The following is a 16165-nucleotide window of genomic DNA, read 5'->3' as shown; positions in this document are numbered from 1 at the left end:
ATTTTACTGGCTGCGCCAAGAACTAATCATTGCATCCTTGACTTTTGCTACCTTAGGTTTTCCTAATGCACTAAACGATTGTTAGATTTAGATTCAATAGTCTTATATGTTCTCGGTTTTCTATTCAATTCTCAGTCCTAAGATTCTGCTTCCAAAATCCATTAGCTTGGCTTGGGGCCTCAGTGGTAGAGTGTTTACTTAACATGAGGGACTCCCTGTGTTCAATCCTGAGCACAAGAAAACAAGAAAAAGCACATACAACTCACACGCCCCAAACAGGGTTAAATGTTTTCCATTTCTATTTCGTTTTTGTTTTGTTTTGTTTTGTTTTGTTTTGTTTTGTTTTTTGGATTTGGTTTTTTCGAGACAGGGTTTCTCTGTATAGCCCTGGCTGTCCTGGAGCTCACTCTGTAGACCAGGCTGGCCTCGAACTTATAAATCTGCCTGCCTCTGCCTCCCAGAGTGCTGGGATTACAGGCGTGCGCCACCACCACCCAGCTCCATTTCTATTTCGAATCCCACTTGTGTCTATATCATCACCCTCTTTTTCTTGAACTCCAGGGACAAGGAACTGAAATGCATATTTTACAAATCGGGACAGACCTGGCCTCTGGTTTCCCAGCATCCCTCAGTCCCTACTTGGCATACCCTGTTCGCAACCCTGAACTTTCCAGCTCTTTCTTGGACATTTTGGGCTCTCTTCTCTTCTCCTTCTTCCCTTCTCTCTCGGAACTCTCTCTTTCTCTTTTTCTTCCCCAGGCACTCTCCTTGGGGCTACTCCCCTGCTTCAATCCTTGGGGCTAGTGAGAACAGCGTCCTGATAAACCTGCCTTTCATATAATCTGGTTTATAATCTGGTTTATTTCACTAGCAAAGACATAACCCCTCACCTTTGAAGGCCACTGCTTCGCCTTATCTCTTCCCTCTGTAGTCTGCGCTCCTCACAAAAGCCGAAATTAGGCTTTTCCCATATAAATCAGTTCTTTGTTTTGTTGTTTTTGCTTTTTGACAAACTGGCCTCAGACTTGTGGCAATCTTCCTGCCTCAGGCTCACAAGTTCAAATGCTGGCTTTACAAGTTCGAGTCTCGGCAGCTCTTCAATCCCAGCTTAGAGTCCTTCTGGGGCTTCTAAAGATAAGAAAATTCTCCTACGCGGACTAGAATCTACACGACCTGACTGACCTCAACCTATACAAGAACCACTTCTCCTTTCTTCCTCAGGTCTTTTGTTGTTGTTTTGGGTGTGGAAAGATGTTTGAGGTTGTTTGTTTGTTTGTTTGTTTGTTTCTTCTTCTAGTCTTGGGCTAAACTAGCCTTCTTCCCACCCTCCCGCAACACCTCTTCCCAATTCAAAGCCTTTGCACAGACTTCACTTCGGCTGACTGGCTTGTTGCCATAGGAAAAGTCTTCCTTTTAAGGAGCCCAGTGCTAATCTCCCTCTCTCTCTCTCTCTCTCTCTCTCTCTCACACACACACACACACACACACACACACTTTTAAAATCAAGGTAGCCTCCTATGGTGAGGTCCCTATGAAGTTAAAGATGGCATTAAACTCCAGAGTCTCCTACCTCTCTCTCCCTCTCAAGTGCTGGGATCCCAGCCTGTACCACCACACCCAGTTCTCTCTGTGCTGAGGTTGGAACCCAGGGCCTCATATATGCTAAGTAGGCATTTGACCAAGTGAGCTAAATCCTGGTCCTTATTTTTAACTCTTTCTTTAATTTCAATTATTATTATGGGAGGGAGTATGCATGGAGGAAGGACTTTATTTTGGAGGTACTTTGAGACAAAGTCTCTCTATGTAGGCCAGGCTGACCTCAAACTTGCAGCAAGTGATGAACCAGCCTGACTCCATTTTAAGATTAAAAGCCATCTTATTACAAGGTCAAAATAAGTTCACTCCCATTTTCTATAAGACTTGGGTTTGACCGTGTCTTGACCTATTTTCTGAAATTTGACATGTTCCACACCCTATACCCTAATCTCCACCCTGATAAGACGTTCTGCCTAATAATTTTGAAATGTTCTGGCAAGTTCCTACATAGCCAAAACCCCTTGAAAAGCTCCTATCCGTGCAGTTTGTGGGGCTGATATGAACTTGCTTAACTCAACTGGAAGAATCTGGGTATCGGTCTTCACTCTCATTTACTACGATTAACACAATCCTCCTGCCTCTGCTTCTTGAGTAGTGGTATTAAAAGATTCATCACCCCACCCCAGCTCCCCGCCCGCCCCCAATGCCTCAGACAGAAAGAAGCTCACTGTAAATCCTACTCTAGACTCAATAGAATCCTCTTTCCTCCGCTTTCCAAGTTCTGGGCCCATGAGCATGTACTGCCACACCTGCCACATGATCACAGTCCCGCGTCTCTAAATAATGTACTTCAGTTGTAGTCCCACTTTTGCGCTTCCTTCACATGGGTCCCCTTGCTCTTCCCAATTACTACGATGACTTTCATGACTTGAAAAAAAAAAAAAACCACCTAAATTCTACATATTTAAGAACACTTGGGCCGGGCGGTGGTGACGTTCAAGGCTAGCCTGGTCTACAGAGTAAGTTCCAGGACAGTCAGAGCTACACAGAGAAACCCTGTCTGGGGGGGGGGGGGGGGAGGGACAGAAAAAAAAAGAACACTTGGGGCTGGAGAGATGGCTCAGCGGTTAAGAACACTCACTGACTGCTCTTTCGAAGGTCCTGAGTTCAAATCCTGGTAACCACATGGTGGCTTACAACCATTTGTACAACTACAGTGTTCTCATATATGTAAAATAAATAAATCTTTTAAAAAAAAAAGGAGAGAAAGAGAGAACACGTGACCCTCGTGTTCCTGATCTGCCTTATTTCATGGTGATCTCTGGCTCCGACTCCTGCACGTGACATGCTTTTGTTCTTTGTCATGGCTGAATATACTTCCTTGATGAGCACCTAGATGCCGTGACATAGCTACTGTGAGTAGTGCCACAGTGCACACCGGTCCCCACAGCTCTTCCGCCGCCGCTCTCAGCTGTGTGCGCTCAGCTGAGTCACTTAATAGTTGTGTTATTGCTTTCTGAAACACCGCTGTGTGGATTTCAGTAACGGCTGGACTAACTTACATTCCTTCTCGGTGGTGTCTAAGGGTTCGCTCACACCCTTCCTTCCTCTTCTTCCTCACCGGCATGCTGGCTTGTGTTGTTTTTGTTTTTGTGTTTGTTTTGTTTTGGTTTTTGGTTTTTCGAGACAGTGTTTCTCTGTGTAGCCCTGGCTGTCCTGGAACTGGCTATGTAACCAGGCTGGCCTCGAACTCAGAAATCTGCCTGCCTCTGCCTCCCAAATGCTGGGATTACAGGTGTGTGCCACCACACCTGCCTGTGTGTTGTTTTCTTGATAATAACTATTTGGACTGGGCTGAAATACATCACAGTTGTTTCACTCTTGTAAGGTTTTGATACTTTGGGTACTGGTGGTGGTGGTGGTGGTGGTGGTGGTGTGTGTGTGTGTGTGAGTGTGTATGAAAGAGAGAGGCTCACATAGTTCAAGCTACCCTTGAACTTCCCACAGCTGAGGATGACCTTGATCCCTTTGCCTCTGCCACCTCCCTGATGACATTACAGGCATTCAGGACCCCTCTCCCGTCTTCCAGTTTGTGCTGCCCTATGGCTGCAGAGCTTGAACATCTGCTCTGGTATTTATCTGATGTTGAAAACTGTCTGTTCAGCTTAAGGTTCTTTCTTCTTCTTCTCCTTCTTCTTCCTTCTCCTTCTTCTTCCTTCTCCTCCTCCTCTCCTTTCTCTCCTTCCTCTTCTTCTCCTTTCTCCTCCTTCTCCTTCTCCTCCTCCTACTTCTCATCCTCTTCCTCCTCTCCCTCCTTCTCCTCTTCTCTCATACAGTACATCCCTGCTGCAGCCTCCCCTCCCTCCATTTCTCCCAGGCCTCCTCACCTCCCCTCTCACCCCAGATCCACTCCTCCTTCAAAATTTCCCTTCAGAAGAGAACAGGCCTCCCGTGGATGTCTGCTGAACACAGCATAACAAAATACATAAGATTGGACACAAACCTCATATCAAGGCTGGCAAAGAAACCCAGTAGGAGGAAAAGGATCCCAAAGGCAAGCTAAAGAGTCAGAGACAATCCCACTCCCAGTTAGGAGTCCCATAAGAATACCAAGCTAACAAACATAATGTACATGCAGAGGGCCTGATGCAGCCCCATGTAGGCTGCTCGAATGTCACTTCCGTCTCTGTGAGTCCCTATGAACCTGCTTAGTTGATTCTGTGAGCCGTGTTCTCCTGGTGTCCTTGACCCCTCTGGATCCTACAGTTCTTCCTTCCCCTCTGCCATGGACTCTCCCATGCCTCAAGGGGAGGGACCTGATGGCACTCTTCAATTTGGCCTATCTCTACCCCTAATGTTGGCTTGGAAAAATTTTTGTCTGTGCACTGCATGCATGCAGTGCACACAGAGACCAGAAGAGGGCAGTAGATCGCTGGGAACGGGAAATACACCTGTGATTCAGGTTGAGAATTAGTCAGTGCTCTTAATCAGTGAGTAATCTCTCCAGCCCTCTGCTTGGAGTTCTTATATGAATATTCCTGAGAGTTAGCTCCTGTCAAATGAGTATCAGGTGAGCACCATACTCTGTTGTTTTCCTTTCTGTGAAGAAGCTTTCCTTTCTTTCTTTCTTTCTTTTTTTTTTTGAAACCCCTTATTTTATAGCCTTGCTTGGCCTGGAACTTGCTACGTAGACCAGGCTGTCCTCAAAGCCACAGAGATACACCTGTCCCTGCCTCTTAACTGCTGGGACTAAAGTGTGTGCCACTATATCGGGCTGTGCAGAAGTATTGAAATTTAGCTGGGCGGTGGTGGCGCACGCCTGTAATCCCAGCACTCTGGGAGGCAGAGGCAGGCAGATTTCTGAGTTCAAGGCCAGCCTGGTCTACAGAGTGAGTTTCAGGACATCCAGGGCTACACAGAGAAACCCTGTCTCGAAAAAAACTAAAAAGAAAAAAGAAATCCATGTGCCTCTACCTCCCAAGTGCTAGGATCAAAGGTGTGCACCACTGCCAGGTTTTATATTTAACTTAAATCGTATCAATCTGAATGATGACAGTGATCATTTTTCAATGCGACCCCCCCATGATTACTGAAATGGAATAAGTTCTCATGTGTATAGTAGACAGCATTTATATTTCTTTCATCTCGGGGACCACTAGGTGGTCCCATTGTCTAAGTTACTTTTCTATTGCTGTGATAAAAAACACCTTCTGCAACTTATAAAAGAAAACATTTAACTGGACTTATGGTTTCGGAGGGTGAGAGTCCGTCACCAAGGAGCAAGACCAGCTGAGAGCTCACCGCTGAAACCCACAAACAGGAGCCAGAGAGCACACTTGTTTACTTGGTTGGTTGGCTGGTTTTTTTCTAGACAGGGTTTCTCTGTGTAGCCCTGGCTATCCTGGAACTCACTCTGTAGACCAGGCTGGCCTTGAACTTGAACTAAAAAATCCGCCTGCCTCTGCCTTACAAGTGCTGGGGTTTTGTTTGTTTGTTTGTTTGTTTGTTTGGGGTTGTTTTGTTTTGTTTTGTTTTTTGGATTTGGTTTTTTTCGAGACAGGGTTTCTCTGTATAGCCCTCGCTGTCCTGGAACTCACTCTGTAGACCAGGCTGGCCTCGAACTCAGAAATCTGCCTGCCTCTGCCTCCCAGAGTGCTGGGATTACAGGCGTGTGCCACCAACACCCGGCTAAGTGCAGGGACTAAAGGCGTGCACCACCACTGCCAGATGTCAGAAAGCACACTTGTAAAGCCCTCAGGTCCCACCCCAGTGACACACCTCCTCCCAAAAGGCCCCACCTCCTAATCCTTCTCAAACAGTTCTGACTGCTGGGGGTATGAGCCTAGGGGGCGGGGCGGGGCATTTTCATTCAAACCACTACATTGGCCTTGGTTCAAACTCATAATTCTCTGGCCTCAGTCTCCTGAGCTCTGCGATTACAGGTACATTTGCTGCCATGCCTAGCTTCTTATGTGTTAATCTTGTGTCCTTCACCTGTTTGGTTGTTTGTCTCTATTGACTAATTTGCAGGAACTCTTTGTACATGATTTTACTAACCCTGTGGATTTGCCTTGTCAGCCACAGTCTGATCCAATGTACCTCAGGAGCCACTCTATGGTCTCATTTTACTGGAGAGAGAGGGAGAGGGAGAAGAAGAAGGAGGGGGAGGAGAGAGAGAGAGAGAGAAAGTTTTTCTTAATCACCAAATTTGTATATTGGCTATTGTTAAGACATGTTGGCATTGTCCTACTTAGAGTTATTGTTGCTGTGATTAAGCATCATGACCTGAAAAAACAAAAACTCGAGGAGGAAAAGGTTTGTCTGGCTTACACTTCTTCATCATAGTCCATTATTGAAGGAAGTCAGAACAGAGACTCAAGACAGGGCAGGAACTGACTGCTACTTACTGGCTTGCTCCCCATGGCTTGCTCAGCCTGCTTTCTGAACCCAGGACCACCATCCCAGAGAGGGCAACACCCACAATGGGCTGGGCTGTCCCATCAATCACTAATTAAGAAAGTGCCCTACAGCTGGATCTTAAGAAAACGTTGTCTCAACTGAGGTTCCCTCCCTTCAGATGATTAAAGCGTATGTCAAGTTAACATAAAACTAGCCAGGACACCCTTCATCAGGAAACTCTTCCCACAGGGGGAAAAAAACAGTATCTAAGACATGAATGTTAGGGCAGTGGCTGAAGAAGAGAGGAACATGAGCTTTGCTCACAAGTCAATCATAGCAGGGCGTGGTGGCACACACTTTTAATCCCAGCACTGGGAAGCAGGGGCAGGTGGCTCTCTGGAATTGAAAGCTAGCCTGGTCTACAGAGTGAGTTCCAGGAGAGCCAGACCTACACAGTAAGACCCTTTCTCAGAAATACAATCTTCCCATTGCCCCCCTCCTCTTCCTCCTCCTTCTCCTCCTTCTCTGGGGATTTGACAGGTCACAGGCACCGGATACAGATACTGAAGGAAAGAGACATGCCAAGAAAGATGTGAAATATTCCTATCTTGTCTAGAAATGGATGGGGAGGCCTTCCAGGAACTCAGTGCTATCTCTTTTGATGTTTTAGAGTCTGATGTTTTCATTTGTGATGTCTTTAACCTTTGAAGGGGAGAGAGAGAGAGAGAGAGAGAGAGAGAGAGAGAGAGAGAGAGAGAGAGAGAGAGAGACTAAGGAAGCTTAGGTCAGGTTAACCCTGATTTAGAGTTTGGGACAAAACATTTCTCAAATGATCAACATGTTTACATAAAAAGCTAAGTAGACTCTCACCCACTGGTTAGGCCAGCAGACGAGACAGAACACACTATGACGGCTGAGTGTTTCATCCCATTTAGCTGCTTTTGCTTGCAGGTCCAAATGAACATTTGGTATTTTCAGCACAAACAGCCTTGAGTTATTGAAAGGTAACCTAGGCAACTGTTATCATCTCGATCCACACATCAGAGGTGTGATCAAAAGCAATGTTAGTAGGAGACTAAAGATGTTTTGGTCCGTCTTTGTGACCTATAAAATTCGTGATTTTTAAATCAACTGAGAGGCAATGAAGTCATTGGGTTTATTTAGGTTTTTTCCTTGGTAACAATATGGGACTCTGTTACATGTTATAAGGGTGCTCTGCCAAGTGGTTTTTATTTTATTAAAGTAGTTTAAAAGATCATTTATTTTTAATATTTTCAGGTGTTTCAACATTTATTTTAATGTTTATTTTTAATTTTTATTCTCAAAACTATTCCCCTCTGTGTAAAATTCAGTATGTGTGCATGGGGCAGGGAGGTACATGTACGTGTGAATGATGGTGCTGCTGGAGTTTAGAAGAGATGTGGAATCTCCTGGAGCTGGAGTTACAAGCAGTTGCAAGCTGTCCATAGGTGCTAGAGCCCAGGCTCTGGTCCCCTGCTAGAGGAGTGCATGTGCATTACCTGAAGCATCACTCCAGCCTCTGAACTCAGCCATTTTGGAGAAAGGTTCTGTGAATAAGGAATGCTTTACCTCCTACGGATTATGGAGTTTAACCACAGGGACTTGGACTGGTTTGTTGTTGTTGTTGTTTGTTTGTTTGTTTTTGTTTTTGTTTTCCATCACTAACAATTTCTTTCTACATCTTGTTCATTCCTCAATTCTAAACATTTAAGGTTTATTACAATTCAGATAGCCATCTGGGATCTAACCAGTTTTAGCCAGTTTAGTCACGAGGGCCTTCTAGTCCATCTTCATCCTGTCCTTGGAACTAAGAAGATTTAGGAGATTAAATAATAATGCAGGCAGGCCAGGTTCACTCAGGCTATATAGCAGTTACAAATTGTTCCTCTTCTTTTACTCTTCACTCTCCAGAGGCACTGAAGAGTGACGGTTGTGTGCTCTATAACATCTTCAAGCTCAATCTGAGGAGCTGTAAGGTGCCTGATGGAAGAATGACATTTTTTCCTATTTTCCTCTGGTTATCATATAGACATAATACATACATACATACATACATACATACATACATTTTAGGGTTCAAGATAACCAGAGAATGATACTCCAGACTCAAACAGTATGCAAAAGCAAAGAGTGTTTATTCAGCTGAATTTCCTACATGCAGGGGTCTCCCCACTTGTGAATGGAGACACCTAGTGGGCTCACGGGCCCAGCTTTTATTGTCAGTTAGGGGAATTCCAGGGAGGGGGTTGTGCCCCTCTACCTTGATTAGTTAGTTCAATCTCTAGGGGGTCTGACTGATTCTACAATTGGTTAGGTTCTGGAGACCTCCTGGGGGGGTCACTTATTCATTCTAGATACTGATTCTTACTTCAGGCCGGATGACTAGGTGTCCTCAGATTGGGTGCTTAACATTAAAAATAGATACTAGTGTTAAAAGTCAGATGTGATAGTGGACACGTGTAAGCACAGCTTTCAGAGGGTTGAGGTGGGAGGGTGGCAAGTTTGAGGCCAGCCTAGGATACAAAGCAAATCACATTATAAACTATAAGAATGAAAAAAATTGTCAAGGCCAGAAAGCATATAATTGGATAAATCATGGGTTTAAGAGATTTAAACACCTCTCTTTCCTTGTAAATGGCTCTGTGGGTATGGACCACTGGGAAAGACAACATATTTGGAATCCATGAAAATAACCTCGTATAGTTTATACCTATAGGGAGGGTCCTACAGAGCTGATGTCTCTGTGTAGTTACTTGGTAGAAGTAATTTTGCAGGCTCTTTTTCTGGATTGTTCCATGGTATCTTTCATCCCTAAAACTGTTCCTATCTGAATGAAAGTCAAGAAGTAGACCTTAGCAAGTCAGTTGAATCAGGCTCAAACTGGCCAATAAAAACGGATCTGGGCAGCATCTTTCCTAACAGTTATTATCAGGCAGCCATGGAAACTCTTCCTTTATAACTCCTCCTGTACTCCTTGGTAACCCTGTACTCCTTGGTAACCCTAGCAAGCGCAAAGCCCTGGGTTCGGTCCTCAGCTCTGGGGGGAAAAAAAAAGACAAAAAAAAATGCTGTTACCTCTCCAGCATCCTATCGATGCTTTGGGCTGGAGAGATGGCTCAGCGGTTAAGAGCATTGACTGCTCTTCCAAAGGTCCTGAGTTCAAATCCCAGCAACTACATGGGGGCTCACAACCATCCGTGATGAGATCTGATGCCCCCTCTTCTGGTGTGTCTGAAGATAGCAACAGTGTACTTAGATATAATAATAAATAAATCTTTAGAAAAAAAAAAAAGATGTAGAATTCTCAGCTCTTCCTCAACTGGGCCTGCCTTGATGCTGCTATGTTCCCGCCTTGATGATTATAGACTGAACCTCTGAACCTGTGATCCAGCCTCAAATAAATGTTGTCTTTTATAAGACTTGCCTTGGTCATGGTGTCTGTTCACAGCAGTAAAACCCTAACTAAGACACTAGGGGATACAGAATTTTGGACGCTAACATAGAAAATTTGGAATTGGCACCTTTAGAACAAGATGATGAAGATAATGACAGCACCTTGATGTCAATCTTCCTAGATGAGTGTGGTGGTTTGAATATGCTTCTCCTACGGGTACTATTAGGAGATGTGGCCTTGTTGGAATAGGTGTGGCCTTGTTTGCGGAAGTCACTGTGGGAGTGGGCTTTGAAGGCCCATGCTTAAGTTCCACTCAAGGTAGAAAAGACCCTCCTCCTGGCTCCCTGCAGAAGACAGTCTCCTGGATGCCTTTGAATTGAGATATAGAACTCTTGGCTCCTCCAGCACCATGTCTGCCTGGACAGTGCCCTGCCTCCCACCTAGATGATAAAGAACTGAACCTCTAAAACTGTAAATCAGCCCCAATTAAATTTTTTTCCTGTACAAGAGTTACCTTGGTCATGATGTCTCTTACCAGAAATGAAACTATAACTAAGACAATGAGAATGTGCCTTTCATGAGAAGACTTCATATTTCTACTGAAGAACAGAGTGTCTTTGACTAAGAAGCCACTCTATCAAGCAGAGGTGAATCTAAGTTGCATACATTGTGATAGTCCTTCATTTGTTGTTGTTGCAATCAATATTGTGTCATTTGTTATATTTTTGTAGAGTTGGAAATTCTCTATTAATGGACTCCCTGCTGTTAGGGGCCAACTGTACTATATTGGATTCCCTGTTCAAAATAGTTTTAAATAGTGTTTTCTGAAGGGTTTTTGTCCTTTCCTCTTACCACATTATTGTAACTTGGTTAGTTACCTTGCAGTGCTATCAGTTGTGGTTACTTGTTTTTGTTAGCATCATAATTTAAAGAACTATAAGCCACAAGAACTGGCCTGAAAAAAAAAAACTTAAAATTCTACCTTACTAAAAAATTTCCTATTTTTGTGGGGGAAAGGCCAATTATGTTGTTTTTGAGTTTTTAAATAGTAGCAATTGTCTGGGCTATTATATTCTGAAGAATAAATATGATTTAACATTATTTAAGTGGTTCAGACAGAGTACAATTACAAAATAAACACTCTATGACTGTATATTAAAAATAAGTCCAATTTTATAGTCAGACAAAAAACCTATTTGTCTGTTAAATAAGTTTAGTTTTATCAAATAGTTATACTTATTAGGGCTGGAGAGAGGTCCCAGTGCATAAGAGTGTCTGCTGTCTGCTACTCTTGTAGAGGACCTGGGTCAGTTCCGGCAGGCACGTGGCAGCTCATCACTGCCCGTGACTACATCTCCTGGGGGCCAGCGCCTCTTCTGGCTCCCCGGGTACTGTATGCACTTGGTGAACTTACATACATGCAAACACACACACATAAAGTAAAATGAGTAAATATTTTTTAAAAGAAAAAGCAAAAAGATAGCAAGTGAAAGGTTTCCTGATTCCTTGCATTATCTCGTTGCAACTGCTTCAGAAAATAGCCAAAACTATACATGACAAATATTTGGAACAGCCATGAGTTAGGATGAAGAGGCAAAGGGATCAGAAGTTCAAGATAATCCTTGGCTGCGAACGGAGTTTGTGAACATTGACTCTAGGACACTGAGTCTAAAACCCAAACCAAACAAACAGAAAACCCACTTTTTGTGAAATTCAGCTCTTATGCACCTTCCCGGCAACTTGCACCACTACAAAAGCCAGCCAGCAGAGAGGAGCTCCCAGATGCCTCCACGTGAGGCATCCAAAGCCTGTGGTATCTGCAGCAATCGAGTCTTACAATCTAGTTCTGATAGAAAACCAAGAGCAACAGTAATGACCCGTGCTGTTTAGGGAGTGGGACTCTGGGCATTTCCTAGGCAAACACTCACAGAGAGGTCTCCATACCTAGTATTAGGATTTTCATTTAGTAACTTATGACTTCTGGGATAAGCATTATCCACTATTCAGGGTTCCTCCTCTCAAACTCTTTTTAGCTCTACATTTTTATTAGCTTATAGCATAGTAGGTTCCCATGTGATTACTGATACATTCTTAGCTTTGGTTAACCTTGTGCTTCCACATTCTCCTCTCTCTGATCCCCACTTAAATCTTCCATTTCCAGTACCCTCCTTTTATATCACATGTGTCCTACGATTCCCACCTTTCCTTAAGATAGCTCTGCCCACTTCTGAGGACACTTCTTTGCAATGTGGGGGTGTACTAAATGGACTCATTGAGCAGCCAAGCTCCCGAAGCTGTCTATTGCAAGAACATGGTGGACCAACACTCTGCATAGACAGTGGAAAATATTCCAACATCTGTGACAGGCAGAATCATTACTTTGACCTGTTATTGGCACTCCATCCATTGTAAATGGATGCTTTTTCGTGTCTCCCAAGGAAAAGTCACACAACAAGCCTGTCTCTCACCCTCTGGGACTCAGTAACATCGAAGAAGAGGTGGCAGAAAGAACGTAAGAGCTGGAAGAAGGGGTACATGCTGGATCACAATCACCTTCGTATTGAAACACTCCAACTCTGGAGGAAGCTTACTAAGACTCTGGAAATGGCCAAGCATCCCAGCCCTCCAGAGGCAGAGGTAGAGAGGCAGGAGGATCTCTGTGAATTCAACACCAACCTGGTCTACATAGTGATTTCCAAACCAGCCAGAGCTATACAGCTTTGTCTGTCTGTGGGATAGGTTCTTCTAGCTGGGCTGCCTTGTCTGGCCTCTGTGGGAGAGGATGTGCCTAGCCCCGCAGAGACTTGATGTGCCAGGGTGATGGGATATGGGATGGCTCTCTCTTAGAGAAGAAGGGGAGAGGAGAGGATTGTGGGAGGGAGTGATGGGGAGTGGGGGCAGTGAGCAAGATATAAAGTAAAAAAAAAAAAAAACAAAACAAAAAACTCTGGAAATAAAGCTTACAAGACTCAGAAAGTTCCTGAAACATAAAATTCACACGGCTAAGACTGTATAAATAATAATAACTGGAAAGCTTGTTTATAATGCAGCTGCCTTTGGGTCAACCCTGCTCTTGTAAGTAACCCCCAAAAAGTCACCAGTTCACCAAGCAGGGTCTGGGGGGTTGGGGGGGGGGGTTGTTACTTTGGTCTGTCGGTGGTGAGCTCTCTGGAGTAAATAGATATGCGCTCATATCTCCCCAGGAGAGGTAACAAGTGATCACTGTCTATCACTGAGTCTAAAGTTCAATGCAAAGTGGAACATGGAGTCTCGAAACTACTAAATGAGCATAAAACTGCAGGCCTGGGAAAGACGTTATGGAGAAGACTTCAACAGGCAGGGATAGTAACAAGAATTAACAAATGAGATTACATAGAGTTAAAAAGCTTCGGCACAGCAAAGGAAACTACCTGGGAATAAGGAGTTATCCGACAGAATGAGAGTAAAATCTTTACAAACTGCTGGGCAGTGGTGGTGCACACCTGTAATCCCAGCACTCTGGGAGGCAGAGGCAGGCAGATTTCTGAGTTCGAGGCCAGCCTGGTCTACAGAGTCAGTTCCAGTACAGCCAGGGCTATACAGAGAAACCCTGTCCCGAAAAAAACAAATCCAAAAAAACAAACAACAAAAAAATTACAAACTACATACACACACAGATGAGGGATCAATACCTAGAAATCAAGAATAATTCAGAATCAGATGTGGTGGACACGCCTTTAACCCCAGAACTTGGGAGGCAGAGGCAGGCAGATCTCTGAGTTGGAGGCTTGGTCTACAGAGTTCCAGGACAGTCAGGGCTACACAGAGAAACCTTATCTTGAAGAAAAACAAAAATATTGGCAGTAAGATGGCCACCCAGAGAATGAAAATCCATGTGCCTAGAAACAGATTTTAGAGGCAGTTCCTCTTCACAATATCTTTTTTCAAATCACTTAGTAAGGATCGTGGGGGCTGCAGTATAATGGGCAATATACAACAAACAGGACTGGAAGTGTTTATTTCCAACCCAAAATGGAGGTCTGTCTAGTGTTTTTCATAAATCTATGTAGTCTTCTCCTTCAGATGGCTACAGTTACAAAGCAGAGCTCCCCTCACCTTCTGACAACAGGACAATACTGTGCTGTCACCCTTCTGTGGACATCTTGCATGAACACACCAAGCCTATCCCTCAACCAGATCGTTTGCATAATAATGAAGAAACACACAGAACAAGTGCTGAAAACCAAATTACAAAAACAACTTGAGCAAGGAGCCGTGATAGACAACCCCAAAAGGTATTCTTCACTATAAAGCATCACTGGTACCCAAATGGCCAGTACCACAGACATCCTAAGAAACTGACTCCTCCAAAGGCAGGTGAGTGCTTGTGATTCTCTGAGCATCAAGGGACTTTTGCCTTGAGTCTTATTTGCCAGCTGAGAAAATGCAAATGGTATTTCATTAAGTTGTTATGCATGGAAAAAATAAAAATACCACTTCATATATAAAAAATTTCAAATATTAAATATAAAATAAAACAAAGCATCTAGTCAGTAATAGGCAAATAAAATGAGTGTGCAGTTCTCAAAAGAAGAAATACATATAAATAAATATATGGGAAAATAAATATATGGATCAATCAATAAATGGGAAAAACTTTAGCATCCTTAGCCTTCAGGTAAGTGCAAATTAAAACCATGTTGAGGAACTAAAGAACTAGTCACTGAAATGCTGGTCATGCTTCCTGAGGACTTGAGTTCAATCTTTGCATAAAAGTCAGGGACAGTGGCAGATGCTTGAAAGCCTTGGAAGGCAGAGACAGGTGAATCCCCAAGGCTGGCTGGCCAGCAGCTGAGCCCAATCAGGGGCCCCAAGTTTTAGAGACCTTGTCTCAAAAAACATGGCTTCTAGGCAATGACATCTGAGGTTGACTTCTGGCTTACACACACACACACACACACACACACACACTATTATGTGTTGGAATATTGAGATTCCATCTTATCCAACTCAAAAGAACTGTCATCAAGAAATTAAATGGCAGTCAACTAGTAGACTGCAGGAGAAAAGAAATGTTTACATGGTGGTGGTGGTGGCGGCAGCGGGGTGTACATTGTATAGGCCCCGTGGAAATCCACTTAGATTCCTCAAAAAACTAAAACTACAACTGTTGTATGATGTGGGCATAGCACTTCTGGGCTAAGGTCACATCCAACAGAGATATTGGCACATCCACATTTACTGTAGCAGTATTCACAGCGGATATAGAATTCATAGTAGCCAACATGTGGAACCAACCTATTGTGCTTTATACAGTTGTAAAGAACAATGAAAGTATGTAATTTGCAGGAAAATATATCAAACTACTTATGAACATATTGAGCAAGGGTTCTCAACCTTCCTAATGCTGCAACCCTTTGATACAGCAATGCAGTTCCCCATGTTGTAGTGACCCCAACCATAAAATTCCCCCCTCTCTCTGTGTCTGTCTGTCTGTCTTTCTCTCTCTCTCTCTCTCTCTCTCTCACACACACACACACACACACACACACACACACATGAATGTTCTGTTTTTCATGCACACCAGAAGAGGGCATCAGATTCCATTACAGATGGTTGTGAGCCACCATGTGGTCGCTGGGAACTGAACTCAGACCCCCTGGAAGAGCAACCAGTGCTCTTAAGCACTGAGCCCATCTCGGCAGCCCCATAAAATTTTCATTGCTACTTCATTACTATAATTTTGCCACTGTTATTAATCATAATGTAAATAGCTGATATGCAGGATGTCTGATATACGACAGCCGTGAAAGGGTTGTTTGACCCCGGAGAGGTTGCAGCCCACAGGTTGAGAATCACTGATAATGAGTGAAATAAGCCAGATACAGGAAGACAAATATATTTTCTCTTACAGTCAGCGTATGTATTATGTATGTGTGTATATATATACATATATATATATATGTGCATACGAATATATCTATGTATGTATGTGTGAGTATATGTATGTGTGTGTTAATGTATGGGTATGTATGTAATGATGTGAAAGTAAAAGGAGAACTGTATGTTGAGAACATGTAAAGGGAGAGGAGAGTGGAGGACAGAGGGTGACAGGAAGAAAGAAAGACAAATAGTGCAGATTTTCTCCCATATGCAGTATCTAGACTTCACAATATAAATATATAAACTGTGAAATCAGAAGGCAGAGTACGGGGAGGAGAAGGGGACCTGGGGGACAAGGACAAGGAAGAGTGCTGAACAGCGAGAGTGCCAGAACGAAACGGTTCTTCCTTCTGAATCTTATTAAGGATTATTCATTAAGGTTAAATTATTCAT

At 43.6% G+C, this 16165-nt stretch overlaps 1 pseudogene; it reads left to right on the top strand.

Annotated features, from left to right (window-relative positions):
* Positions 1-13167: 13167 nt before the first annotated feature.
* On the top strand, positions 13168-15278 carry LOC127694402 (39S ribosomal protein L42, mitochondrial-like; annotated as a pseudogene).
* The last annotated feature ends 887 nt before the right edge of the window (positions 15279-16165 follow it).

Source organism: Apodemus sylvaticus, chromosome 10 (genome assembly GCF_947179515.1).
Source record: "Apodemus sylvaticus chromosome 10, mApoSyl1.1, whole genome shotgun sequence".
Lineage (NCBI taxonomy): Eukaryota > Metazoa > Chordata > Mammalia > Rodentia > Muridae > Apodemus > Apodemus sylvaticus.
The sequence above is the reverse complement of the archived record's forward strand: the minus strand, read 5'-3'. Positions and strand labels throughout refer to the sequence as shown.